This window comes from Cherax quadricarinatus, chromosome 18 (genome assembly GCF_038502225.1).
Source record: "Cherax quadricarinatus isolate ZL_2023a chromosome 18, ASM3850222v1, whole genome shotgun sequence".
Lineage (NCBI taxonomy): Eukaryota > Metazoa > Arthropoda > Malacostraca > Decapoda > Parastacidae > Cherax > Cherax quadricarinatus.
The window spans coordinates 30,365,567-30,392,833 of NC_091309.1; the positions used below are offsets into that span (position 1 = coordinate 30,365,567).

The 27,267-nt window shown below is 40.6% G+C and overlaps 1 protein-coding gene across 7 annotated transcripts in view; it reads left to right on the forward strand.

Annotated features, from left to right (window-relative positions):
- The first annotated feature begins 9,287 nt into the window (after positions 1-9,287).
- The window catches only part of Tao (Serine/threonine-protein kinase Tao), a 330,915-nt gene continuing 312,935 nt past the window's right edge, over positions 9,288-27,267 (forward strand). For 4 of the 7 annotated variants that reach the window (XM_070086370.1, XM_070086375.1, XM_070086373.1 and 1 more), the window contains exon 1: positions 9,289-9,391. The gene's annotated coding sequence lies outside the window, so the exon portion shown is untranslated. Of the gene's footprint in view, positions 9,392-9,465; positions 9,636-9,668; positions 9,743-27,267 lie in introns of those variants that run through there. The other 3 variants (XM_070086374.1, XM_070086372.1, XM_070086371.1) reach the window with 3 other exon arrangements.

The window sequence follows — 27,267 nt, forward strand, 5'->3', positions numbered from 1 at the left end:
GGTAGTTTCAAATCTAGGTTGGATAAGTACATGAGTGGGAGGGGTTTAATTTGAGTGGGACTTTCACATCAGAGCTTATTTCTTGGGTGGCATTGAAAATTGGGTTGGGCAAATGTTTTGTTAGTGGGATGAATTGTAAAGGACCTGCCTAGTATGGGCCAGCAGGCCTCCTGCAGCGTTCCTCCTTTCTTATGTTCTTATGAATTTGGTGCAGAGATTTAATAGCTCGTATGTGTGTTAATTTTCATCTGAGCTGTCTCCTGGGGTGATCTCTACTAAAATATTTGCTGCACTCCTCCATTTTAGGTGTCTCAAGTTAAATTCTCCCAGTAGCAAGATGTTTGGGGCAGGAGTTGGAAGATTTTCCAGATGGTCAATTTTCAAAAGCTGTTTCTGGAATTGCTGGGAAGTTGCATCGGGAGGTTTGTATACAGCCACAATGACATGGTTTTGGTTTTCACTCTTTGCCACCAAAACTTCAACTACATCATTTGAGGTGTTTAGTAGTTCTGAGCAAATGAGCGACTCTCTGACTTACAAGCCAACTCCCCCTTGTTGCATGTTTAGTCTGTCGCATCTGAATAGGTTATAACCTGGGATCCATATTTCGTTGTCAAAGTGATCCTTTATGTGGGTCTCTGTGAAAGCTGCAAACATTGCATTTGACTGTGAGCAGTCGATTGATGTAAGGAATTTTGTTTGTTGACGGCTTTGGTCCCTGTATGTTTGCAAAGACAAATGTCATATTGATGGAATTTAGGGGGTTTTCATTTGCTGGCTCTAATATCTGTTGTTCTGGAGTGGAGGCTGATGATTGTGCCTCTGCTCCAGAAGTGTTTTCAGTAGGTGTAAGATTTCTGTCATTTCTTGCCAATCTTTTTTCCTTCCTGGCACCAAAAAACTTCTTTCTCTGGAGAGGTTATGGCTTCCCTCTTTTGTTTCCCATAGTCTGGCTGGTCTGCGTCTTCTTGTCCCCTTTAGATGATGTGCCTGGCAGTATATGTTGCAGCATTTTCTTTCATGGAGTGACAAGTGACACATTTTGGGGTGAAATAAGTTACAGGAAGGGAAGTTGCACCCTCCTGTTATCATGTGGGTGCGGCATTTTTTGGGGTGGTCAAAGGTGCGTGTCCCGCCTGTTTTACCAGATATACCATGCCTGTAGATACCCAAAGCATAGAATTTGCATAGATTGGAATTTTGTTTGCTAGGACTTTTTGTGGATGCATTCCCTGCTGGTACATTTTTTTTTCTGTTTCCCCTTTACCTATCTATTTGCAGGGTGAAATCATTAGCTACGTTAAAACTTAAAGATATCTTGGTGTAGATGTACCCTTTAACAAATCCACTATACCACAACTAAACAAGAAATGCAAAGCTAAGCTAAATGCTCTCAAAGCTGTTGCTGGCTACAACTCCAACTATGGTGCTAATGTGAGAATCGTGAGAATGATGTACATAGCCTATGTTAGGTCCTTAATTGATTATGCTGCTCCCATGTTGATATTAGCTAGAGAAAGTTCTCTCCGACCATTGTAGTTAATGAAAAATGAAGCTCTCAGGATTATTCTTGGCTGTCCCAGATCTACAAAAGTTCTTAACATGAGGAAGGAGCTTGGTATTTCTAGTATCAGTGATAGGATTATTCAGATTAACACTCTACTCGGTATTAGAATGTTGAGAAACGAACCAGACACTGTCACAATGAATCTTACCAAGTGTCTAGAGGTAAATACACACAGATCTAAATGGATTGTGAAAACGTGCAATTACATTAAGTTTTATAACCTGCATGAACTGTATCACTGTAGGCAACAAGAGCATTTCACCCCTCCGTGGAAGATGTGTTCATTTAATATCACGTACCTGCAAGTCCCTCCCAAGAAGCTCATTGCTAATAATCCCTTCCTTAAATCTCTTGTTAGAGCAACTGCTCAAGAAGAAATTTCTCACCTAGCTGGTAGTAATAAGTTATCACAAGTTATATACACTGATGGATCTAAACAGGAGTCTTCTGGCAGGGCTGCATCTGCTCTTGTTGCCACCTCCCTTGTTAAAAACGATAATAATAAGTTTGTTGAGTTAGGCATAAGAATTAACAACTGAGCGTCTACACTGCAAACTGAATTGTTTGCAATCCTAACGGCGCTAAAGCTAACCTATGACACTGAGCTTGACTCTATCATCATTACTGATTCTATGTCATCATTGAAGGCTCTTGTCTCATATAATGACTCCAACATCATGCTCATTGGAGAAGCCAGGTATAGATATTCAAAAATTAGGGACAAAGGAATTAATGTACAATTGCTATGGATCCCATCACACATTGGATTACTCCTTCATGATAAAGTTGATATGTTAGCCAAGAAGAGTGCCCAGAAGGAGAATGTAGAATATAACTTTGGTATAACTGTGTCTAGCATTAGGAATAATATTAGGAGAGAAGTAAATAATGAAAATGATTGTTATAGGAATGCAGTTAGAAGCCTGAGTAGATCTATAACCCACTATGATAACATGAACGTAGATATGTTTATGGAGCAACGTGCAATGTGAACAGACTGACTGATGTTGTAGTGGCCAGGCTTAGGCTTGGTTACAAGTACTTCTGGCAGTTTGGGAGACACAGATGATGATCAAACTAAATGTAAATTATGTGATCAGGCATATGGCCACTCTCTTGAACACTATATGCTTAATTGTCCACTTATTGATGAATACAGAGACATACAGTATAATAACCTATGTGACATGTCAAGATATCTTATTAATGAAAATAAGATACCAGATATACTAAGCAAATTTCCTAAATTTGCTTGTAACAGATAAGTGAACTATAGATATGTAGATATAAATCCATATGTATTCCTGTTAACCCTTTGGGGCCTAGTTCCTAGGCCTTTTGTGTATCCATATGCTCTCGCGCTACCGTCCACAGGATGGATATGGGGTGCACAATAAACTAGCCACTTCGGTGGCAAAATCTAAAATATCCTACCGCCCCTGTATGGATTTAAGAGATTTTGCCAACGAAGTAGCTAGTTTATTGTACACCCCATATCCATTCTGTGGTCTGGTGGCTAAAGCTCCCGCTTCACACACGGAGGGCCCGGGTTCGATTCCCGGCGGGTGGAAACATTTGACACGTTTCCTTACACCTGTTGTCTTGTTCACCTAGCAGCAAATAGGTACCTGGGTGTTAGTCGACTGGTGTGGGTCGCATCCTGGGGGACAAGATTAAGGACCCCAATGGAAATAAGTTAGACAGTCCTCGATGACGCACTTACTTTCTTGGGTTAACCTGGGTGGCTAACCCTCCGGGGTTAAAAATCCGAACGAAATCTTATCTCTCTCTTATCTTATCTTACACAAAAGGCCTAGGAACTAGGCCCCATAAGAGTTAACAGGTGTACATTTGAATTTATATCTACATATCTACAGTTCACTTATCTGTTGCGAGCAAATTTGCGAAATTTGCTTAGTATATCTGGTATCTTATTTTCATTAAGATATCTTGACATGTCACATAGGTTATTATACTATCTCTATACTCCTCAATAAGTGGACATTTAAGCACAGTGTTCAAGACAGTGACCATATCTCTGACCACATAATTTGCATTTGGTTTGTAGCCAAGCCTAAGCCTGGTCACTACAACATCAGTCTGTTCACATTGCAAGTTGCTCCATGTTCATGTTATCATAGTGGGTTATAGATCTACTCAGACTTCTGACTGCTTTCCTGTAACATTCATTTTCATTATTTACTTCTCTCCTAATATTATTCCTAATGCTAGACACAGATATACCAAAGTTGCATTCTACATTCTCCTGGGTACTCTTCTTGGCTAACATATCAACTTTATCATGAAGGAGTAATCCAATATGTAATGGGATCCATAGCAATTGTACATTAATTCCCTTTTCCCGATTTTTTGAGTATCTATACCTGGCCTCTCCAATGAGCATGTTGTTGGAGTCATTATATGAGTCAAGAGCCTTCAATGATGACAAAATCAGTAATGATGATAGAGTCAAGCTCAGTGTCATAAACTTTTGGCGCCATCAGGATTGCAAACAATTCAGTTTGCAGTGTAGACGCCCAGTTGTTAATTCTTATGCCTAGTTCAACAAATTTATTATTGTTCTTAGCTAGGGAGGTGGCAACCAGAGCAGATGCAGCCCTGCCAGAAGACTCCTGTTTAGCCCCTGTATGGACATCAGTGCTTCCACCAGTTTTTGCTGGTAATGTGTCAACACTGTTCCCTGAGGCATCACCTTTTGTTCCATCTCCAGCAGTTAGTTTTTTAGTTTAATATATTTATTATGCACCCCATACCCATTCCGTGGACGGAAGTCAGAAGATTACAGAGGTACATAATGGGTCCAGGACCCTAAAGTTTTGATAGCTGAGCAAGTTACAAAGGTAATGAACTCCAAGTAGATATGGTCACAAAGAGTACCTCTGTAAAGTGAACAGCATTGTCTTCACCTGTTTCAGCACCAGGGCCACTATCTTCATTTGGGGTACTGTCCTCCAGGACAACACTTGCACCCTCTGGAGTACTGTCTTCCAAGACAGCCCCTTCCAACTCACCCATTTTATTTTCCCAGCTGTCATACTAGGCTGACATGTCTTTCAAGAAGGATATTTTATTGGTGTTCTTGTCTTTAAATATAGATGTAATTTCCTCATACAGGTGTATCTCGTTTGGGCAGACCGAGTAACATTTCTCTGATTTTATATCAAACGTGGTCGCTTGTTTCAAGTTCTTGCACGACCCATGGGACCATTTACCAAAGAGATTACCTGGAGAGAGTTCCGGGGGTCAACGCCCCTGCGGCCCGGTCTGTGACCAGGCCTCCTGGTGGATCAGAGCCTGATCAACCAGGCTGTTGCTGCTGGCTGCACGCAAACCAACGTACGAGCCACAGCCCGGCTGGTCAGGAACCGACTTTAGGTGCTTGTCCAGTGCCAGCTTGAAGACTGCCAGGGGTCTGTTGGTAATCCCCCTTATGTATGCTGGGAGGCAGTTGAACAGTCTCGGGCCCCTGACACTTATTGTATGGTCTCTTAACATGCTAGTGACACCCCTGCTTTTCATTGGGGGGATGTTGCATCGTCTGCCAAGTCTTTTGCTTTCGTAGTGAGTGATTTTCGTGTGCAAGTTCGGTACTAGTCCCTCTAGGATTTTCCAGGTGTATATAATCATGTATCTCTCCCACCTGCGTTCCAGGGAATACAGGTTCAGGAACCTCAAGCGCTCCCAGTAATTGATGTGTTTTATCTCCGTTATGCGCGCCGTGAAGGTTCTCTGTACATTTTCTAGGTCAGCAATTTCACCTGCCTTGAAAGGTGCTGTTAGTGTGCAGCAATATTCCAGCCTAGAGAGAACAATCCATACAATCCAGACATAACTTCGTTTGTTACCCTTTCTGCAGACTACGCAGATTTTCATGGTCATTTACAACACTTTACAACTCTCCTAACTAGCTAGTCTATAACTACTAAAAGTATTTAGTAGTCTAACAGTTCTTCTGGGTAGGCTGGATAGGATAGGCTTCTCTGAGCATATGCTGAACTTTCCTAAAGACTGATGGACTGAACACATCGACTCGAGGGTAATGGACTGATTGCCTCATTGTCCTCATGTTTCACCGTTCTTCTCTATATTGGACTGAAGAAGCCACTGGCTGGTGAAATGTTTCCTTAGTAAAGATTCCCAAATGTTGCACAAGTGTAATATTTTTAAATTTGTTGGTTTTGTAAAACATTACATCATATGGGCATACTATCACTGGCTTCTGTATAGAGGGGATGAATAAATTGTGTGGGCTATGGAGTACTGTGAATTTAGAGGCGCTGTTATTTAAAAAAATTGGCTTTAATGGTATTAGGTCTGAAGCCTTTATTAGTATATTTTAAAACAATCTGTGTTCAATTTGTTGATACACCTCAGTCTACTAAATTACAGCGTAATACCGCAATTGGGTAGTATGAATTCAAACAATTTGGCACTCTTCTTGCTTCTTGGTATGCCACGTTATCAATATTAGTACTATGTTGAAACGATCTACCTTTTTTTTGGCCATACCTCTGGGCTTTTAGTTGCTGCCAGAGCTTTTTTTTGGATTGGTTTTGTCTTTCATTATTATTATTATTATTATTATTATTATTATTAAAGGTTTTGTCTTTCAGTTTTGAAACTGTTTACCTGGAGTTTACCTGGAGAGAGTTTCGGGGGTCAATGCCCCCGCGGCCCGGTCTGTGACCAGGCCTCCTGGTGGATCAGCCCCTGATCAACCAGGCTGTTGCTGCTGGCTGCACGCAAACCAACGTACGAGCCACAGCCCGGCTGATCAGGAACTGACTTTAGGTGCTTGTCCAGTGCCAGCTTGAAGACTGCCAGGGGTCTGTTGGTAATCCCCCTTATGTGTGCTGGGAGGCAGTTGAACAGTCTCGGGCCCCTGACACTTATTGTATGGTCTCTTAACGTGCTAGTGACACCCCTGCTTTTCATTGGGGGGATGGTGCATCGTCTGCCAAGTCTTTTGCTTTCGTAGTGAGTGATTTTCGTGTGCAAGTTCGGTACTAGTCCCTCTAGGATTTTCCAGGTGTATATAATCATGTATCTCTCCCTCCTGCGTTCCAGGGAATACAGGTTTAGAAACCTCAAGCGCTCCCAGTAATTGAGGTGTTTTATCTCCGTTATGCGCGCCGTGAAAGTTCTCTGTACATTTTCTAGGTCGGCAATTTCACCTGCCTTGAAAGGTGCTGTTAGAGTGCAGCAATATTCCAGCCTAGATAGAACAAGTGACCTGAAGAGTGTCATCATGGGCTTGGCCTCCCTAGTTTTGAAGGTTCTCATTATCCATCCTGTCATTTTTCTAGCAGATGCGATTGATACAATGTTATGGTCCTTGAAGGTGAGATCCTCCGACATAATCACTCCCAGGTCTTTGACGTTGGTGTTTCGCTCTATTTTGTGGCCAGAATTTGTTTTGTACTCTGATGAAGATTTAATTTCCTCATGTTTACCATATCTGAGTAATTGAAATTTCTCATCGTTGAACTTCATATTGTTTTCTGCAGCCCACTGAAAGATTTGGTTGATGTCCGCCTGGAGCCTTGCAGTGTCTGCAATGGAAGACACTGTCATGCAGATTCGGGTGTCATCTGCAAAGGAAGACACGGTGCTGTGGCTGACATCCTTGTCTATGTCGGATATGAGGATGAGGAACAAGATGGGAGCGAGTACTGTGCCTTGTGGAACAGAGCTTTTCACCGTAGCTGCCTCGGACTTTACTCTGTAGTGCTTTTCTTTGCATTTTTTTTTTTTTTACATCCATCCGCAATTTGTTTCTTGCCATGTTAAAAGGGACATTTGTGTACAGTTCAGATTATATATATATATATATATATATATATATATATATATATATATATATATATATATATATATATATATATATATATATATATATATATATAAACGTTTTGCCACGAATGGCTTTATGAGTCTTATTACGTTAGAGTCAATATGAAAATGGTATACAATACCGAAATGTTGATAATTAAGACGAGACAACTCTTCTGGTTCTACAAGGGACAACACATCACAAAGTTACAATGAAGCGAAGGGCTGCTGCACCAAATTTAAAGGTCCAGAAGGTCAACAACAGACACAAACATCTCTACGACATTCCCCATGTCCGACTAAACCTTTACAAATTCAATGTATGTCAAAGGCCCTAAAATCTGGAACACCCTACCTGAGAACTCTAGAACTGCAGACACATTCATCACCTTCAAAACTACCATTAGAAAACATCTTATCTCCCTGATACACCCCATCAACTAACTACACGAATACCACCTGGTGGTTCACACTTATACTCACTCACTCATTTGACCATGAACAGAAATATTAATCTCAACTTAAAATAATGAATCCTGTGATACTCCAATACTGAAACTATGTACTGTGCCAAAACAAAAGCATTCACATTGCTAAACTCACAAACTAGTATTTAGTCACTTAGCCATAATACCAACTTACCTCATAAGTTGTAATATTTTAAAATAAAGAATTAAACTAAGTCTGCCCGAAATGCCTAGCCATGCTAGGCGTTCTAGTGGTACACTCTGTAATCATTATTTAACTACATGTAAACCACACAACAACCAAATTCTGTAAATTCAACATTGTAATCTTTATAGAGAATAAACTTTGAATTTGAATTTGAAAAAGATCAACAAATAGAGGAGCTTATCGCCATGCTACAACTTCGCTTCAGTGGGACTCCTGACCCTTGGATCGTGAAAAAAGTGAACACTTACTGCAAGTTCCTGAGAGAAGCTGTTAGATATCTTTATTCAGAAACGTTTCGCCTACACAGTAGGCGTCTTCAGTCAAGTACAGAGGAGTATGCAGCAGTAGAGATGTGAAGACGATATCAGTCCATCACCCTTGAAGACGTAGCTTTGAGGTAGTCAGTCCCTCAGCCAGAGTTTTGTTCCATAGTCTGGAACAATCAGAGATGGACTGATTACATCGTCTTCACATCTCTACTACTTCTGCATACTCCTCTGTGCTCGACTGAAGAAGCCTACTGTGTAGGCGAAACGTTTCGAAATAAAGATCCCTAACAGTTGCACACGTGTCTTACAGCTGATGAAACCACTCGTGGCGAAACATTATTAATAGTTTTAAATTGAGTAAGTTTATTTAGGCACATGTACACAAGTACAATTATCAGTGTAAATTACCTAGGATAACCCAAAAGAGTCAGAACAAGCGACTTATTTCCATTGTATACAAGTGTCCTCTTCCAGTGTGTCTGTATGACCATAATATTTACACCCTCACTATTAACTTCATGGTGTGCTGCAACATCTTCCAGATTTACTTTAAACCTCACCAATAGATGTTTAAGGTAAATTGTCTATCTCCATAATAGTTACGTAATAAATGGTCAGTTATTTTGGCTGGGAATTACGTTATTCAGGATTGTTTGTTGATAGTTTGTAACTGCTTGGTTTAGTTTGTCATTAAGGCTGCACATAGTCTTCACCCTCTGTCAAGAATACTTTAATGCCTCTAACACAAATTAAGTACTGAGACATAACTCTTGGTGTATGTATCCTCACAGCTACTTAAGAGTTTGTTTATATCTTGTACATAACCCATTATCGGTACGAACAAATAATGGTGATTTTATTAAAAGTAGGATTTATAAAGATAAAGAAATATCAGTAGATTTGACGAGAGTCGTGATAAGTTAGGTAGTGTAAGTAGCCATGTTCTTGTTACCGTAGTGTTTCATGAAGTGTCTCAGCTGCGCATGCGCTAAGTAGACGCCATTTTCGTTCTGATCTGTGAGAGAGAGTGAGTAAAACAATTAGTATTTGTGCTTTATTTCGACTTATTATTGATCGGACTGAATTTTTCTTCAGATATATTATAATTAAATAGTTGAACTACTGGAAAATACCCTGGGACAGCATAAGAGAAAAACGACAAGGATAGAAATATTGACGTGTGGTTGTGTTTTGGCTTAGTGGGGAGGACTTGGGAGGGGGTGGCCCGTCAATTTTAGCTGTATAACTCCTGCAGGGGGTCGAGAGACGCGGTAAGGAGATAATATGAACTTCTTCTTTGCCAGGTACTAGGCGAGGTGGTCGCCTGAGTGCTGAATATCATGTTTTTTCAGCCTGTGGGGAGGAGTTCTGCGATAAGGTAGGGCACAAATGGAAGCCCTCGAAACGATTTCCTGTTTAGTGTACCATTTTGATATTTCTCACGATATGAAACCCTTCTTTATTGATCACAGTTACGTCCTTGTGATCACACACACTGGCACAATGACAGAGTTTCACTTGCTTGAAGGTGAGCTGCTCATTTTCTTGGTGACAGGTGATGGTCTGTCAGTGTGTCAGTCCCCTCACTTTCAGCAGGTTATATACACAAACTCCACAGTTTTCTGATTTATAATTTGCAAAAAACATTGACCAGCATATATTTACCATAGTAAATGTAAATGAGATGAGGTCAGTGTAGTGATAGTTGGTGTGGTGGCAGTAAGCCTGTGTAAGGTGGCAGTCAGCTGGTGCATATAATTTCTTTATGTAGGACAAATAATGTAGTTTACATGTAATAAAACATTGGTAGGCATAAAAGAAAACCACTAATTATGCACTGCACTTCAGGCACACTAATCCTGTTTCTTAAATGTTAAAGATTTAGACTATTAAGGACAATTAACTACAGTCATAAGTTTTTGATTGTAATAATATAATCATAAGTACAGTAAGACCGGTAGCTAATGAACAGTCATTTACAAAGTATTACACATTTCATATTGATTCATTGATTTTCTGTTTGGCAGATTGATTGAATAGATTCAGATACAGCAAATTACATGGTTGCCATTTACTCATATCTTCATTTTAACACACTTGTTGGTGTTGCTGTTACTTGTTATTGGTTATGGGTATTGCCTTGAGGAAATTGCATCCTAATTCTTAGTAATAGCATGGTATTCTAAGGCTTTCATAACTACATACTTCTGCATGTTAATTGTCATTAACATCCTTATGAATTGTAAATTACAAGTTGAAGGGGTTTTGGGTGTTTTAGTAAACGAGTCTTATGTACGTATATGTACCTAACTTGTATACAGTATATATTACTCTTGTGAAATGAGTAATAAGCAGTTCTACCTTGTTTGATACTTCAAAGTACTACAGTACTGTAGGGATTTTGTGTGGTTATCATTAACCTGTCATTTAAATTAATTTACTAGTGATAATTTTACTATCGTATTTTTTTATTTTAGAGGCATTTACTGGGTTATTGTATTTTAAATCTAAATGTAATACATATGTATAGCCTTAACATAAGAACCATTGTACAAATACATACTACTGTTTGTAATTACACTTGAAGATTACCCTAATAAAATTAATATTAGCATGAATTATGGTACCATCACATCCAAATTTGACATTACACTTGTTAATATCAGAAATGAGAACAATTTTAATTTTTATAGCAGCTCGATACTTTGTTAAAATGAAATTCTGTTCCAAAACATTGTATGATTGGATATACAGTAGTTCAGATTATAGAAGAGTTGTGGATATACAGTAGTTCAGATTATGGAAGAGTTGTTCGGTTTTGGCGTGTGGTTATTGCAATGGGCAACAAGATAACTGCTGGTGTTTGTTGCTGTATGATCCATACAGGTTTAGCACATTTTTCTTTTAATAAAAATACTGATGTTTTTCTTCACATTATAGGAACAAGAATGGAAGAACACTGCATCAAGCCTACTGGCAGTTTGCTTAAAAGTTTTTCACTGTTCATTTCTTGCACACTTCTTTCTTGGGGTAGTGTTTGTTGGTAAAAACCTGTTAGATGTTGGCTCATGATTGCTACATACCTGTACCTGTGATATGCTCATGACTGATTTTGGGGGTTCCACTGTCACAGCACAGCCTAAGGCAATGCTTTCGTGATTGCTTTGCTAACCAGGCTGTTGCTGTTAGTGACCCACACACCTACAAGGCCATCACAGACTGGATGATCTGGCACATAGTATATACACATAGGTTATGTCTCCATGAGTGTTTACCTAGAGTTTACCTGGAGAGTGTACACAATGAGTTTACTTTCATCCCTATTTTAATGATAAAAATATTTTTGATCTGGTTATGTGCAGCCTTAATGACCCTTGGTGGTTTATTAATCACACCGCTTTGATGTTGGCTATTCGGCATTTGTTCAGTTTAATTGGTTGTCTTACCTAATATAGAAGACACAGTTTTATCATTAACTTAAGGAGTGTTAATGTTGCAGTTTTATAACTGTAGTGTAAGTGTGCTTCTGGCAAGACAGTGTTTGAGTGAATGATGAAAGTTTTCCTTTTTTGGGCCACCCTACCTTGATGAGAAACAGCCGATGTGTTAATAAAAAAAATACATAATTGTTTGCCAGAGATGTGGGGTTTTTGGGTCATTAAATTTTTGGATCTGGGGTTGCCCAGTCTTTATCTGTGTTGGATGTTTGCTTCATTTATATTATCATTTGGCATTATTGGGTTATCCTAGGTTAACTCTTTAAAAGCTATCAAAATTGTATTCATAATGCAAACTTTGCATAGATTTAAAGCAGCAGCCTGTAAATACTTATGTAAATTTATCTTGAGTAAAGCTTACTATTGTTGATATGAAAATTCTTGAGAGCAGTTTTATATAAATTGTTGCTTGAAATGCTGACTGTACCTACACTAGGCTCTACAATTGCATTTATGTACATATAGCACCATTAAAGGGTACACAGTCTTTTTAACTTGTATCAAACTGTTGTGGAATAGTTTTATAGTTGCATAATTTTTTAACCAGCAAACCTTATTTTGCTCTAAGTTTTATTGATTTGTTCAGTGTGTCCATATAAATTCATGTGTATTTACAAATTACATACTGTTAATAGTGTCAGTGTCTGGTAAAACTATTTAAAGTCCATCTCATAACAAATGGACTATTTTGCTATCATTTGCTACTGACAATATACATAGTTTACGTAGCCACATTAATGTGCTAAATCAGGTGCTAAAGTGTTATGTTGTTTTTGTTTTAATTTTTATATTTAGTAGCTACTTCATTTTTAGCTTTAAAATAATTATCTTAGTTCATATATTCATATTTGTTAGTGGTTAACAGTAAATGTTTTTTATTTTTTTTTGATAATTGCAATAGCTCATTTCTCTACGTGCCTCTTATGAATGCAAATATCGATCCTGTTATCAGCCTCTTATTGAACTGCACAAATAATCCTAACAGTAATTGCCATTACTACACCGCTAGTCAGGCTAAAACTCTACTCAGTGCCAGCAAGATCATTACAGTTTTCAACTATAATGTTAGATCACTATGATGACATCCTTGCATTACTGAAGTCTCTAAATGCTAGTATAACTCATTATTCTTGCTGAAACCTGGCTTAAACAAAATTTGACAGATATTTGCCATACCTGGTAACATAGCCATACATAACTGCAGGCCTGACCAGCTAGGAGGAGGCACTGCCATTTACTAGTCTGATGAACTTGAATGCATGAAATTTACTTGCACAAGGGATGACAATGGTGATAAAATAGCTAAATTCACTTAAAAGAAAAATTAAAAAGCCTATAACCTGGAAAATCCTAGGGGGACTAGTACTGAACTTGCACACGAAAATCACTCTCAACGAAAGCAAAAGATTCGGCAGACGATGCAACATCCCCCCCCCAATGAAAAGCAGGGGTGTCACTAGCATGTTAGGAGACAATACAGTAAGTGTCAGGGGCCCGAGACTGTTCAACTGCCTCCCAGCATACATAAGGGGGATTACCAATAGACCCCTGGCTGTCTTCAAGCAGGCACTGGACAAGCACCTAAAGTCGGTACCTGACCAGCCGGGCTGTGGCTCGTACGTTGGATTGCGTGCAGCCAGTAGTAACAGCCTGGTTGATCAGGCTCTGACCCACCAGGCCGCCTGGTCACAGACCGGGCCGCAGGGGCGTTGAACCCCGGAACTCCAGGCAAACTCCAGGTACAGATTACCACACACAAATACTTTTAGTGGTAACCTTAGAAACATGATAACCGACTCAGTTGAACAAACACCACCTGATACTTACAGAGACTTCAACATAACCCTCATCCAAGCAACTGACCCTCCAGTAACTAATTTCACAAACACCATGAACTGTTTGCTATTACCTTCTGTAACTAAGCCAACAAGAATCTGAGAAAAGTGCCTCATTACTTGACCATATCTGGACCAACACATCTCCACTACAAGCAGGTATAATCACAAACAACACAACAGACCACTACCCCACCTTTCTCATAACCGACTTGTGTAAATTGCCTCAAGACTTGAGAAAGATCTCATTTTTCCTGCATGACTAGTCATCGGTAATTAATTTAATATTAGCATTAGGTGACATTGGCAGAGAGAGTTAGCTGACAGCAATAATGTTGACTTGGCAAACCCTCTCCAAAATTTTGGGCTCTAGAAAACTGTCTAGAAACAGAGAGGTAAACTTAACTAAACCAGATGAACCTCACATACAGCTTATAGACATGGCCAACAAATTTAATGTCTTCTCTACCGTAGGATCAAAGCTCGCAAGCAAAATTCCTAGCTCTAATACCCAGCCAAACTACCTCACTGGCAACTACTCGGATACAGTGGAACCTCGTTTTTCAGCCATAATCCGTTCCAGGTCAGCCTAAATTTGCAATGGCCTAAATTCGAAACAATATTTCCCACAGGAATTACTGTAAATACAATTAATCCATTCCAGACAACTAAAAATATTCACATACACAAAACAATGAGAACTAAATAAAATAAATTAAGAACATTTAAATCACTATTACATACCTTTATTGAAGACTTTTGTTGGCTTATGGAAGACAGGGAAGAGGAGAGAGGGAGGGCAGATTATTGTTTGGAAGGGGAATCTCCCTGCATAAGGACTTTAGGTATCAAAGCCCCCTCTGGGGTTACTTCCCTTCTTTGTCTTCTAATGCCACTAGGACCAGCTCAAGTCACTGGACCCCTGTTGCACAAAATAACTGTCCAAAGTGCTCTGCTTCTGGGGTCTCTAAAGATTTGCCTAAAATGGGACAAGGTTTTGTCACTGACCATGTTGCAGATATGGCTTGTTTCAGCTTGGTCAGGATGATATTTCACAAAGGTTTTCACCTCATTCCACTTTGCACAAATGTTCTTAATCACTGAAGAAGGCACATCCTTCCCTCTCTGTTCCTCCTCCTCTGATTCACGTTCCTCAGCTGTGGTCTATTGCAGTTCCAGTTGAAGGTGTTGCAGCTCTTCAGTGGTTAGCTCTTCCCTGTGGTCCTCCACCAGCTCTTCCACATCCTCGCTACTCACATCCAACCCCATGGACTTCCCCAGTGCCACAATAGATTCCATAACAGGCAGAGGGTTTTCATGGTCAGCCTTAAACCCTTCAAAATCCTTCTCGAGGACATAGCCTTACCTATAAGGCTTATGTAGTTTTAGATATTGAAGTGATTCCTCCAGAACACTCTTAGGGTCAATTCGGTGTCTGAGGTCACTTCCAAGCACTTTTGAAACACTGCTTTGGTGTGGAATTTTTTGAAGTTAGAAATGACCTGCTGGTCCATGGGCTGGACGAGAGGAATGGTGTTAGGAGGCAAGAACTTCACTATTATAAAAGAGAAATCCCTAGACAATTGGTCTGCCAAGTTTGGAGGATGAGCAAAAGCATTGTCCATTACCAGGAGGCACTTGAGTGGCAATTTATTTTCCTGGAGGTGTTTTTTCACACACTGGCCAAACACTTCATGGATTCAGTCAGTGAAAATTTGCCTCGTGACTCATGCCTTATGATTAGCTTTCCAGATCACACACAATTTACTTGCGACAACATTGTTTTTCTTGAACACACTGGGATTTTCAGTGATACACGAGTAAAGGCTTCACTTTGAAATCTCCACTAGCGTTAGTACAGAACAAGAGTTAGCCTGTCTTTCATAGGCTTGTGTCCTGGCAGTGCCTTTTCCTCCTCTGTGATGTAGGTCCTTGGCATTTTCTTCCAAAAGAGGCCTGTTTCATCACAATTGAACACTTGTTGGGGTTGGAATTCTTCAGTCTGTATGTACCCCTTGAATTCCTGCACAAATTTTTCAGCCACACATTTGTCTGAACTTGCATCCTCACCATGCCTTACAACACTGTATGCCACTATGCTTCTAAAATTTCTCAAACCAGCCTCTGCTGGCCTTAAATTCATTAATGTCACTAGTACCAGGCATTTTCTTAATGAGATCCACATGCAGCTGTCTTGCCTTTTCACAAGTGATCATCTCTGAAACACTATCTCCCATTAACTGTTTTTCCCTGATCCACAACAACTGCTTCTCCACATCTTCATTTGTTTGTGATCTCTCTTTCATTAACATGTTTACCCCTTTCGCCACATCAACTTCCTTTATTTGTTCTTTCTTTGCCAGGATAGAAGCGAGTGTTGATTTGATTTTAAGGAAATGTTTGGATGAATGCACGGAATATATGCTCACTTGCTGACAGACAAAGGGAGACTGACTCGCCTATGTGAGGCGTCCCGGCGGGAGGCAGGCTGACACATCTAATATGGCCGATGTACAAGGCAACGGCCAAAATGTGGAGCAAAATTTCTACCGAAAAACTGGCCTAAATACGAATCGGCCAATGAACGCAGCAGCTGAAAAATGAGGTTCCACTGTACTCTGTATCTAGCTCCAACTAATTCTACTGAAGTCTCACTCATTAAATCATTAAAAAACAAAGCAGATCTAGATAGCTTGCCACCATTCACGTATAAAAAAGCTGCTCATGTGCTGTCACCCATTATTGCAACACTGTTTAAAAAATCTGTAGAGTACTTGACATTCCCATCCATACTCAATACAGCAAAGGTTGCCCTCATCCTTTCTTTCTAAATATTAAAAAAAATAATACACAAATGACTTTGATCCTTATATCCAACAACATACTTAACCCCTGCCGGTTTGGGTTTAGATAAAAAAAAAGTACAAATGCTTGAACTAATATATACAGCCCTCGGTAAAAATTAATATCATCCGGGGCTCTTCATTGACCTACAGAAAACATTTGATACAGTGGACCACAATGTGGTCATTACTGCATCAGAGGACATTCCCTCGATTATCTAGAATCTTGCCTTAACGATAGACACCAGTATGTATACACAAATGAAGTTGACTCCACTATCTAGCCTGTAGCTGTCAGTGCCCCAGGGTAGTGTCCTAGGCCCACTCTTCTTTCTTATCTACATCAGTGATCACCCCAGTGCATCCAATTCCTTAACCCTTTCAGGGTCGAGAGGCCCTCTCCTAAACTTGTTTTCAGGGTCGAAAATTTTTCGGAAAAAAATTATTTTTTATGAAATGGAGAATCATTTCCCGATCATTATGACACCAAAAGTATGAAATTTATGGAAAACTTATGGAATTACGTTCTCGTGAAGTTAGCGGTCTCGACAGTGTTTATGCATTGGCGATTTCGCCCACTTTGAGCCCCATTTTCAGCCCATTCCAGTATAATAGTTGACAAAAATCATAACTATTTTGCTAGAACTCCATTTTTTCTATTGAATAAGTACAAGAAACCACCCATTTATTGATTTCAACTATCCAATAAAGTAGTAAAAAATTGGCAATTTTGCCAATTTCACACAAGTTTCAAAAGATGCCAATTTCCAAATAGGGTCCAGAATAAAGAAGACACATTCCTGGCACTAAAATAACATTTTCTCTGTTCATTAGTCAGGTCCCCAGACCCCTCTTACATTTCTTTTGCTTTCCACTTTGAATTTTTATTTCACAAAAAATAGAAAATTTACTGTTATGCAGACTACTGCATTAGTGTAGAAATGGTATAAATAATATCAGCACACTTGTGAAAGAATATTAGACTCACCAGTTGACGTGTATTGGACGCATAGCATGATTTGTTTACTTTTAAACTTTGGTAAAAATCGAACATTTCTGCTACTTTGAGCTCAATTTCAAGGTAGTTTTCATTGTGAAACCAATCAAAATCATCTCAATTTCTGTAAAATGAGACCAGGAAAACTAGAATACAAGCATATTTCAAATCCTACCTTACTAATAGGTCTCAGTATGTCACCATTAAAGACACAGCATCATTAACACGGCCACTTGATACTGGAGTTCCACAGGGAAGTGTCCTTGGACCCCTGCTCTTCCTCATTTACATCAATGATCTTCCAAACGTATCCCAACACCTGAAACCCATTCTCTTTGCTGACGACATGACTTGTCATCTCTCACCCTAATCTTGCCACTCTCAACACCATTGTTAATGAGGAGCTGCTCAAAATATCAACTTGGATGACAGCCAATAAGCTTACACTTAACACAGACAAAACCTACTATATTATGTTTGGTAGCAGAGCAGGTGCTGCACAACTAAACATTAAGATTGACAGCACTCTAATTGCCAGAAATAAAGAGGGCAAATTCCTAGGCCTATCCCTCGACAACAACCTGAATTTCAGCACCCATATCCAACACACATCAAAAAAAGTATCCAAAACAGTTGGGATCCTCTCCAAGATACTATACTATGTGCTGCAAAATGCCCTTCTCACACTATACCATTTACTCATTTATCCATACCTCACCTATGCTATTTGTGCTTGGGGTTCAACTGCAGCAATACACCTAAAGCCAATAATAACTCAACAAAAAGCCGCAGTAAGAATAATCACTAAATCCCATCCCTGGCAACACCCCCCCCCCACTCTTCATAGATCTAAACTTACTCCCTCTTCAGAACATCCACACTTACTACTGTGCAATCTACATATACAGGACCTTAAATTCCAATATTAAACCTTGATCTAAAATGCTTTCTTGATAGTTGTGACAGGACCCACAAGCATAACACCAGACACAAACATATCTATGACATTCCCCGTGTCCGACTAAATCTATACAAAAATTCAATGTATGTCAAAGGCCCTAAAATCAGGAACACCCTACCTGAAAGCTCTAGAACTGCAGACACATTCATCACCTTCAAAACTACCGTTAGAAAACATCTTATATCCCTGATACGCCCCGTCAACTAACTACATGTAAACCACCTGGTGGTTCACACTTAAACTCGCCCATTTGACTATAAGCACAGAAATACGTATCTTAATCTTAAAATAATGATTCCTAACTAGTCACAAGTTTGCCTGTGATACTCCAATATAGAAACTATGTATTGTGCCAAAACAAAAGCATTCACATTGCTAAACTCACAAACTAGTATTTAGTCACTTAGTATTTAGTCAACTTACTCCACAATTTGTAATAATTTAGTGTTAAGAATTAATCTAAGTTTGCCTGAAATGCCTAGCCTTGCAAGGTGTTCTAGTGGCCCCCTATGTAATTAGTATTTTATTACATGTAAACCACACAACCAAAATCTGTAAACCCCGCATTGTAATACTTATAGAGAATAAACTTTGATTTGATAAATACCATACGAAAATACAATGCAAAGTCGCTGTTTTAAACCAAAAACATGGTCAAAGTTTTTTTTCTCATTATATGCTGTGTGCTGCAGGATTCTTTTTATACTGTGCACACTCACCATATAGACTCATTCTTTCAAATCTAGCTTTCTCTCGCTAGATTTGAAGGCGCTACAATTTACGAGTTCTAGTACATCAATAACCCTGGTGCGTAAGACGTACTAGTACGTCGGAAACCCTGAACGAGTTAAACCAGTTCTATTTGCAGATGACACTAAGTCTACTTCCACTCAAACCCAGTTATGCTTAGACACTAAACAACGAGCTGCTAAAAATATATACACGTACTTGGATGATGACCAGTGAACTCTCAACATAGACAAGACATACTTAATGTTTGGAAATGGAGCCTTAAGTATCCAACTTAATATATCGATAAATGGTTCCCCTATTACAAGACACATTGAGGGTAAATTTCTAGGTCTTCTCCTTGACTGTAATCTTAACCCTGAAACGGTCCAAACATATATATACACGTTCTCTCACGTAGCTCTCCAAACATATACAGTGGACCCCCGGTTAACGAACTTTTTTCATTCCAGTAGTATGTTCAGGTGCCAGTACTGACCGAATTTTTTCCCATAAGGAATATTGTGAAGTAGATTAGTCCATTTCAGACCCCCAAACATACATGTACAAACGCACTTACATAAATACACTTACATAATTGGTCGCATTTGGAGGTGATCGTTAAGCGGGGGTCCACTGTATATACATACAATGGACCCTCGACTAACGCTATTAATCCGTTCCTGAGAGCTCATCGTTAGTCAAGTTAATTTTCCCCATAAGAAATAATGGAAATCAAATTAATCCGTGTAGGATACCCCAAAGTATGAAAAAAAAATTGTTTTTACCACATGAAATATTAATTTTAATACACACAAACTGAAGAAGACATGCACAGTTACATGACACTTACCTTTATTGAAGATCTGGTGATGATTGATGGGATGGGAGGAGGGGAGAGTGTTGATGGTCTTAGTATTTAGAAGGGGAATCCCCTTCCATTATGACTTGAGGTGGCAAGTCCTTTTCTGGGGTTACTTCCCTTCCCTTTAAATCTCTCAAACCAACCTTTGCTGGCCTTAAATTCACTCACATCACCACTTTTCGTTTATCCACACCAATAACAGTCTCTCAACATCTTCTATCACTTGCGATCTCAGTTTCGAAAACATAGTTGCACCTTTGGCAAGAACAGCTTTCTTGATTGCCATTTTCTTGCCCACAATAGTAGCGATGGTTGATTGGGGTTTTGTGTACAACCTGGGCAGCTCGGAGACACGCACTCCACTTTCATAATTAACAATGATCTCTTTCTTCATATCCATAGTAATTCTCACCCTTTTTGCTGTAGGTTTGGCACTAGAAGCTTTCTTGGGGCCCATGGTGACTTATTTTGCAGGTGCAATCAGTAAAAAGGCTGTGATAATATTAAATGTTCCGAATGTATACTTGGAAGCGACCATGGTGGCTGGCTGGCTTGTAAACACTGGCCAGAAGTGGACGTGTCTCAGACGGAACAAATAGTGTTGGTAGAGTTTTTTAGTGCTAGTCGAGGCAAAATTTTTGTGTTAAAATGTATTGCTAGTCGGATTTATCATTAATCGATGCCATCGTTGGTCGAGGGTCCACTGTATATGTTTCCATTGTCCTTCAACATTGGCACTATAACCCTGAGTCGCCTTGACATGAGAGAATGGGTGTGCACACTCACTGTGTTCCATATGAAAAAAATTGGGGACGCCTGGGTACCATATGCTCTTTTTTCCTATTAAAAAAAACTTTTTTTTTTTTTCTCAAAAAATTTGGGGCGCTATGTGAGAGAACATACATATGTATATATACGTTTCGACTGTTTAAGGGTTAAAGTCCCACATCCAGCATATATCGAAGAAAATTTAAAAATCAGTAGGCATCTTTCTAAGATATGATACCATGTATCCCCAACAACACTCTTTACCTGTGCTAGACAGCACACTCCACCACTTTTAAAAAGCTTAAACTTGCTAAATAAATGATACATATACTCGTGTGAATAGTGGTGGCAACACTACCATCAATTGTAAGAATAGCGGTGGCAACACTACGATCATTTGTAAGAATAGTGGTGGCAAGACAACAATCAGTAGTAAGAATAATGTTGGCAGCTCTACCATCAATTGTAAGAATAGTGGTGGCAACACTACCATCAATTATAAGAATGGTGTGGTAACCCACAGTTGCAAGTGCAGGAGTAGCAACAGCAGCAGTATCAACAAGAGCAGTGATGGGTGGCATCAGTAGCAGCAATAAGAGCTGGGGTGGGTGGCATCAGTAGCAGCAATAAGAGCTGGGATGGGTGGCATCAGTAGCAGCAATAAGAGCTGGGGTGGGTGGCATCAGTAGCAGCAATAAGAGCTGGGGTGGGTGGCATCAGTAGCAGCAACAAGAGCTAGGGTGGGTGGCATCAGTAGCAGCAAGAAGGGGTGTGGTGGGTGGCATTAGTAGCAGCAAGAAGAGCTGGGGTGGGTGGCATCAGTAGCAGCAAGAAGAGCTGGGTGGGTTGCATTAGTAGCAGCAAGAAGAGCTGGAGTGGGTGGCTTCAGTAGCAACAAGAAGAGCTGGGGTGGGTGGCTTCAGTAGCATAGCAGCAAGAAGAGCTGGGGTGGGTGGCTTCAGTAGCAGCAAGAAGAGCTGGGGTGGGTGGTTTCAGTAGCAGCAAGAAGAGCTGGGGTGGGTGGCTTCAGTAGTAGCAAGAAGAGCTGGGATGGGTGGCATCAGTAGCAGCAAGAAGAGCTGGGGTGGGTGGCATCAGCAGCAGCAAGAAGAGCTGGGGTGGGTGGCATCAATAGCAGCAAGAAGAGCTGGGGTGGGTGGCATCAATAGCAGCAAGAAGAGCTGGGGTGGGTGGCATCAGTAGCAGCAAGAAGAGCTGGGATGAGTGGCATCAGCAGCAGCAAGAAGAGCTGGGGTGGGTGGCATCAGTAGCAGCAAGAAGAGCTGGGGTGGGTAGCAGCAGCAGTAGCAACAAGAGAAGTGGAAGGTGGTAGCAGGAGCAACAAAAGTGATGGTGGTAGTAGAAGAGCTGTAGTGGCAAGGGCAGTGGTGGCAATAACAGTGTTGGCAGTAGCAAAATCAGTGGTGGTAACACTAGCAGTAGTGGGGGCAGCACTAGAAGGAGCACCATCATGTGCCAGTGGCAGTAGTGGCAGCAGTAGTTATAGTACCAGTAATGGCAATGGCAGATGCAAGAGCTAGTGGAAGCAGTGACAGCAACACCAGCATGTAGCAATGGCAGTATTGGCACTAATAGCAGTTCTAGCAGTGGTAAAGAGCAGTGGTGATAGCATCACTGGCATAGCCAGTAGATCTATTACAATGATTATTTTTTATTCTTAAACAGTATTTAATTACATGCAACAAAACAAAATTCATGCTGAGCAAAACATAGCCACAGTTTATAAATGTCCTAGTGATAAATGGCTATTTACCTAACACAGGGATTACAGTTTGTAGATTTTGACCCTTATAATCTACTCCCCATACTATTTTGCCTTTTCCTCCCTGCCCCCTCTCCATTTTTCTCCAAAAATACTTTGATAAGCTTTGCAGGCCCCACACATTTGAGATGTAAAATTGAACATTTTTAATATCTCAAACTCATATGTTCCATTTTTACATAGATTTCATTCGTTATTGATATTAGCTAAAAAGTGAGTAAAGCAAAGTCAGGTACAAAAAAATGAGAAAATAACTACCAGCACTGGTACTGGTTTCAAACGGTTTCGTTGGACAATAAAGCAGACTGTAAACGGATGGGGTTGTAGGCGCCCTTATCAAACACAAACAATAAATATAAATCAGGAACGTACACGGTAAGCTGTCCAATTAGTTAGAAATAGAAATACAAATAGCTAGAGCTTCATTTAAGGAGGTTATTAATAGAGTATTCAAGAGGTTGCTAGTAAAATTACAGTAAATCAACCACTCAAATCATTATGAAGCTGTGTGTAGTCTGCAGTCAATCAAACAAACGGGCTTCCACATGGATAAATTGTCATTTTTGTGGAAATTGGTGTCACGCCCCTTGTGCAGATATCCAAGAACTAGCTACAAGCAGTATTAAAACAGGGAAGTGTTTTTGGGTATGCCCAAATGAGGAAAATCTGTGGACTAAAATCACAAGGGTATTAAAAGAGGACAACATCAAAGCTGCTTTCATAGACAACCTGGAAGCTTTCTACAACAGATGGGAACATAAAAAGTCTGGCCATGTAGTCAGAAACTGTAAGGCTGGAGGTGATGTCCTGGTAGTCAGTAAATGTGGGGCTGATAGTGCTGTCCTGGGAGACAGTAATGGTGAAGCTGGAGGTGCTGTCCTGGGAGACAGTAATGGTGAAGCTGGAGGTGCTGTCCTGGGAGACAGTAATGGTGAAGCTGGAGGTGCTGTCCTGGGAGACAGTAATGGTGAAGTTGGAGATGCTGTCCTGGGAGACAGTAATGGTGAAGCTGGAGGTGCTGTCCTGGGAGACAGTAATGGTGAAGCTGGAGGTGCTGTCCTGGGAGACAGTAATGGTGAAGCTGGAGATTTTGTCCAGGTAGTCGGGAATTAAACGCAGGAAGGAATACATATAAACGACCTCATAGGGGAAAGGAGCCATAGTGGGGAAACAAGTGTAGTCAAGGATAAGATAAAACCAATATTGCAAACTAGAAATACCACAGGAAATAGCAAACAAGAGGACTCCACTAGCTATAGTGAGGATATATTACCAAAAACAAGTGGCGGGAGCTCCATTGTTGGTGCTAGGGAGGATAGGAATAAGACAGGGAAACATGCACCAACAGGAAATAGTCACAGAAACCCAAGGCAAATGGAAACCAAGCCTGTGCACATACTATGCACTTGGTATCTGCAGACATGGGAAATCTGGAAAAACAGACGGGACGTGCAACTATGACAACCCTAGAAAATGCCATGCCCATATGACAACAGGAAAATGCAAACTCCCTTCCTGTAAGCTTTTTCACCCTGAAATGTGTACCTCTTCAGTACAGGAAAGACTGTGCTATAACTTAAATTGCCAGGCACACCATCTAAAGGGTACAAAAAGATGCAAAACGTCCAGGCCATGGGAAAACCTGGGTAGCCACAGCCACTCAAGAGGGAGAGGTTTTTTAGTGCCAGGAAGGAAAAAAAAAACTGGCAGGAAATGGCAGAAATCGTACACCAAATCCAGTCATTCCTGGAGTGGAACCACAGTCAATGGCCTCCACTCCAAACCAACAGATACAGATACTAATGCCGGAAAAAAAATCCCCCCCCCCCCCCGTACCAACAATACCACCAGTCCGATGACATTCTTCTTTACAAATATACAGGGTCTAAAGCCAGCAACAAACAACAAAATACCTTTCATCCGTGGACTGCTTGCAGAGGCAAAGGCAATGTTCGCGGCTTTCACTGAGACCCACATAAAGGATCACTTGGACAACGAAATATGGATCCCAGGTTACAACCTATACAGATGTGACAGAGTGAACAGGCAAAAGGGGGGGGGGGGGGGTTGGCCTGTACATTGCAGAGTCACTTGTTTGCACAGAACTGCTAAATGCCTCAAATGATGTAGTGGAAGTTTTAGCAGTAAAGGTCGAGAACCAAAACCTAGTCATTGTGGTAGTCAACAAGCCTCCGGATGCAACATCCCAGCAATTCCAGGAACAGCTGTTAAAAATTGACCACTGTCTGGAAAATCTTCCAGCTCCTGCACCCAACATCTTGCTCCTGGGGGATTTCAACTTAAGGCACCTAAAATGGAGGAATATAGCAAATAATATTGTTGCAGTAATAACACCAGGAGGCAGCTCTGATGAAAACTCACACTCAAACGAGCTTTTAAATCTCTGCACAAAATTCAATTTAAACCAGCAAATAATAGAGCCTACTAGACTGGAGAATACACTAGACCTCATCTTCACTAACAATGATGATCTGATAAGAAATGTCACCATATCAAAAACAATATACTCAGATCACAACATAATTGAGGTTCAGACATGTATGCGTGGAGCCCCAGACCGACATAATGAGACTAGTCACGAGGGAGCATTCACCAAATTCAACTTCAATAACAAAAACATAAAGTGGGACCAAGTAAACCAAGTCCTAACCGATATAAGCTGGGAAGATATACTAAGCAACACAGACCCCCAACGTATGCCTAGAACAGATTAACTTGGTGGCACTCGATGTATGCACAAGGCTTATTCCTTTAAGAAAAAGGAGTAGATGTAAAATAGAAAGAGACAGGCGCTCCCTTTACAGGCGACGGAAAAGAATAACAGAGCGGCTAAAAGAGGTCAATATATCTGAAATGCGTAGGGAGACACTGGTCAGAGAAATAGCAAGCATCGAACTCAAGCTAAAGGAATCTTATAGGAGTCAGGAATCGCGGGAAGAACTAAAAGCCATAAATGAAATCAAAAGAAACCCAAAGTATTTCTTCTCCTATGCCAAATCAAAGTCGAGAACAACATCCAGTATTGGGCCTCTACTTAAACAAGATGGGTCCTACACAGATGACAGCAAGGAAATGAGTGAGCTACTCAAGTCCCAATATGACTCAGTTTTTAGCAAGCCGCTAACCAGACTGAGAGTCAAAGATCAAAACAATTTTTTTATGAGAGAGCCACAAAATTTGGTTAACACAAGCCTATCTGATGTTATCCTGACGCCAAATGACTTCGAACAGGCGATAAATGACATGCCCATGCACTCTGCCCCAGGGCCAGACTCATGGAACTCCGTGTTCATCAAGAACTGCAAGAAGCCCCTATCGCGAGCCTTTTCCATCCTATGGAGAGGGAGCATGGACACGGGGGTCGTCCCACAGTTACAAAAAACAACAGACATAGCCCCACTCCACAAAGGGGGCAGTAAAGCAACAGCAAAGAACTACAGACCGATAGCACTAACATCCCATATCATAAAAATCTTTGAAAGGGTCCTAAGAAGCAAGATCACCACCCATCTAGAAACCCATCAGTTACACAACCCAGGGCAACATGGGTTTAGAACAGGTCGCTCCTGTCTGTCTCAACTATTGGATCAATACGACAAGGTCCTAAATGCACTAGAAGATATAAAGAATGCTGATGTAATATATACAGACTTTGCAAAAGCCTTCGACAAGTGTGACCATGGCGTAATTGCGCACAAAATGCGTGCTAAAGGGATAACAGGAAAAGTCGGTCGATGGATCTATAATTTCCTCACTAACAGAAAACAGAGAGTAGTCGTCAACAGAGTAAAGTCCGAGGCAGCTACGGTGAAAAGCTCTGTTCCACAAGGCACAGTACTCGCTCCCATCTTGTTCCTCATCCTCATATCCGACATAGACAAGGATGTCAGCCACAGCACCGTGTCTTCCTTTGCAGATGACACCCGAATCTGCATGACAGTGTCTTCCATTGCAGACACTGCAAGGCTCCAGGCGGACATCAACCAAATCTTTCAGTGGGCTGCAGAAAACAATATGAAGTTCAACGATGAGAAATTTCAATTACTCAGATATGATAAACATGAGGAAATTAAATCTTCATCAGAGTACAAAACAAATTCTGGCCACAAAATAGAGCGAAACACCAACGTCAAAGACCTGGGAGTGATCATGTCAGAGGATCTCACCTTCAAGGACCATAACATTGTATCAATCGCATCTGCTAGAAAAATGACAGGATGGATAATGAGAACCTTCAAAACTAGGGAGGCCAAGCCCATGATGACACTCTTCAGGTCACTTGTTCTATCTAGGCTGGAATATTGCTGCACACTAACAGCACCTTTCAAGGCAGGTGAAATTGCTGACCTAGAAAATGTACAGAGAACCTTCACGGCGCGCATAACGGAGATAAAACACCTCAATTACTGGGAGCGCTTGAGGTTCCTGAACCTGTATTCCCTGGAACGCAGGAGGGAGAGATACATGATTATATACACCTGGAAAATCCTAGAGGGACTAGTACCGAACTTGCACACGAAAATCACTCACTACGAAAGCAAAAGACTTGGCAGACGATGGAACATCCCCCCAATGAAAAGCAGGGGTGTCACTAGCACGTTAAG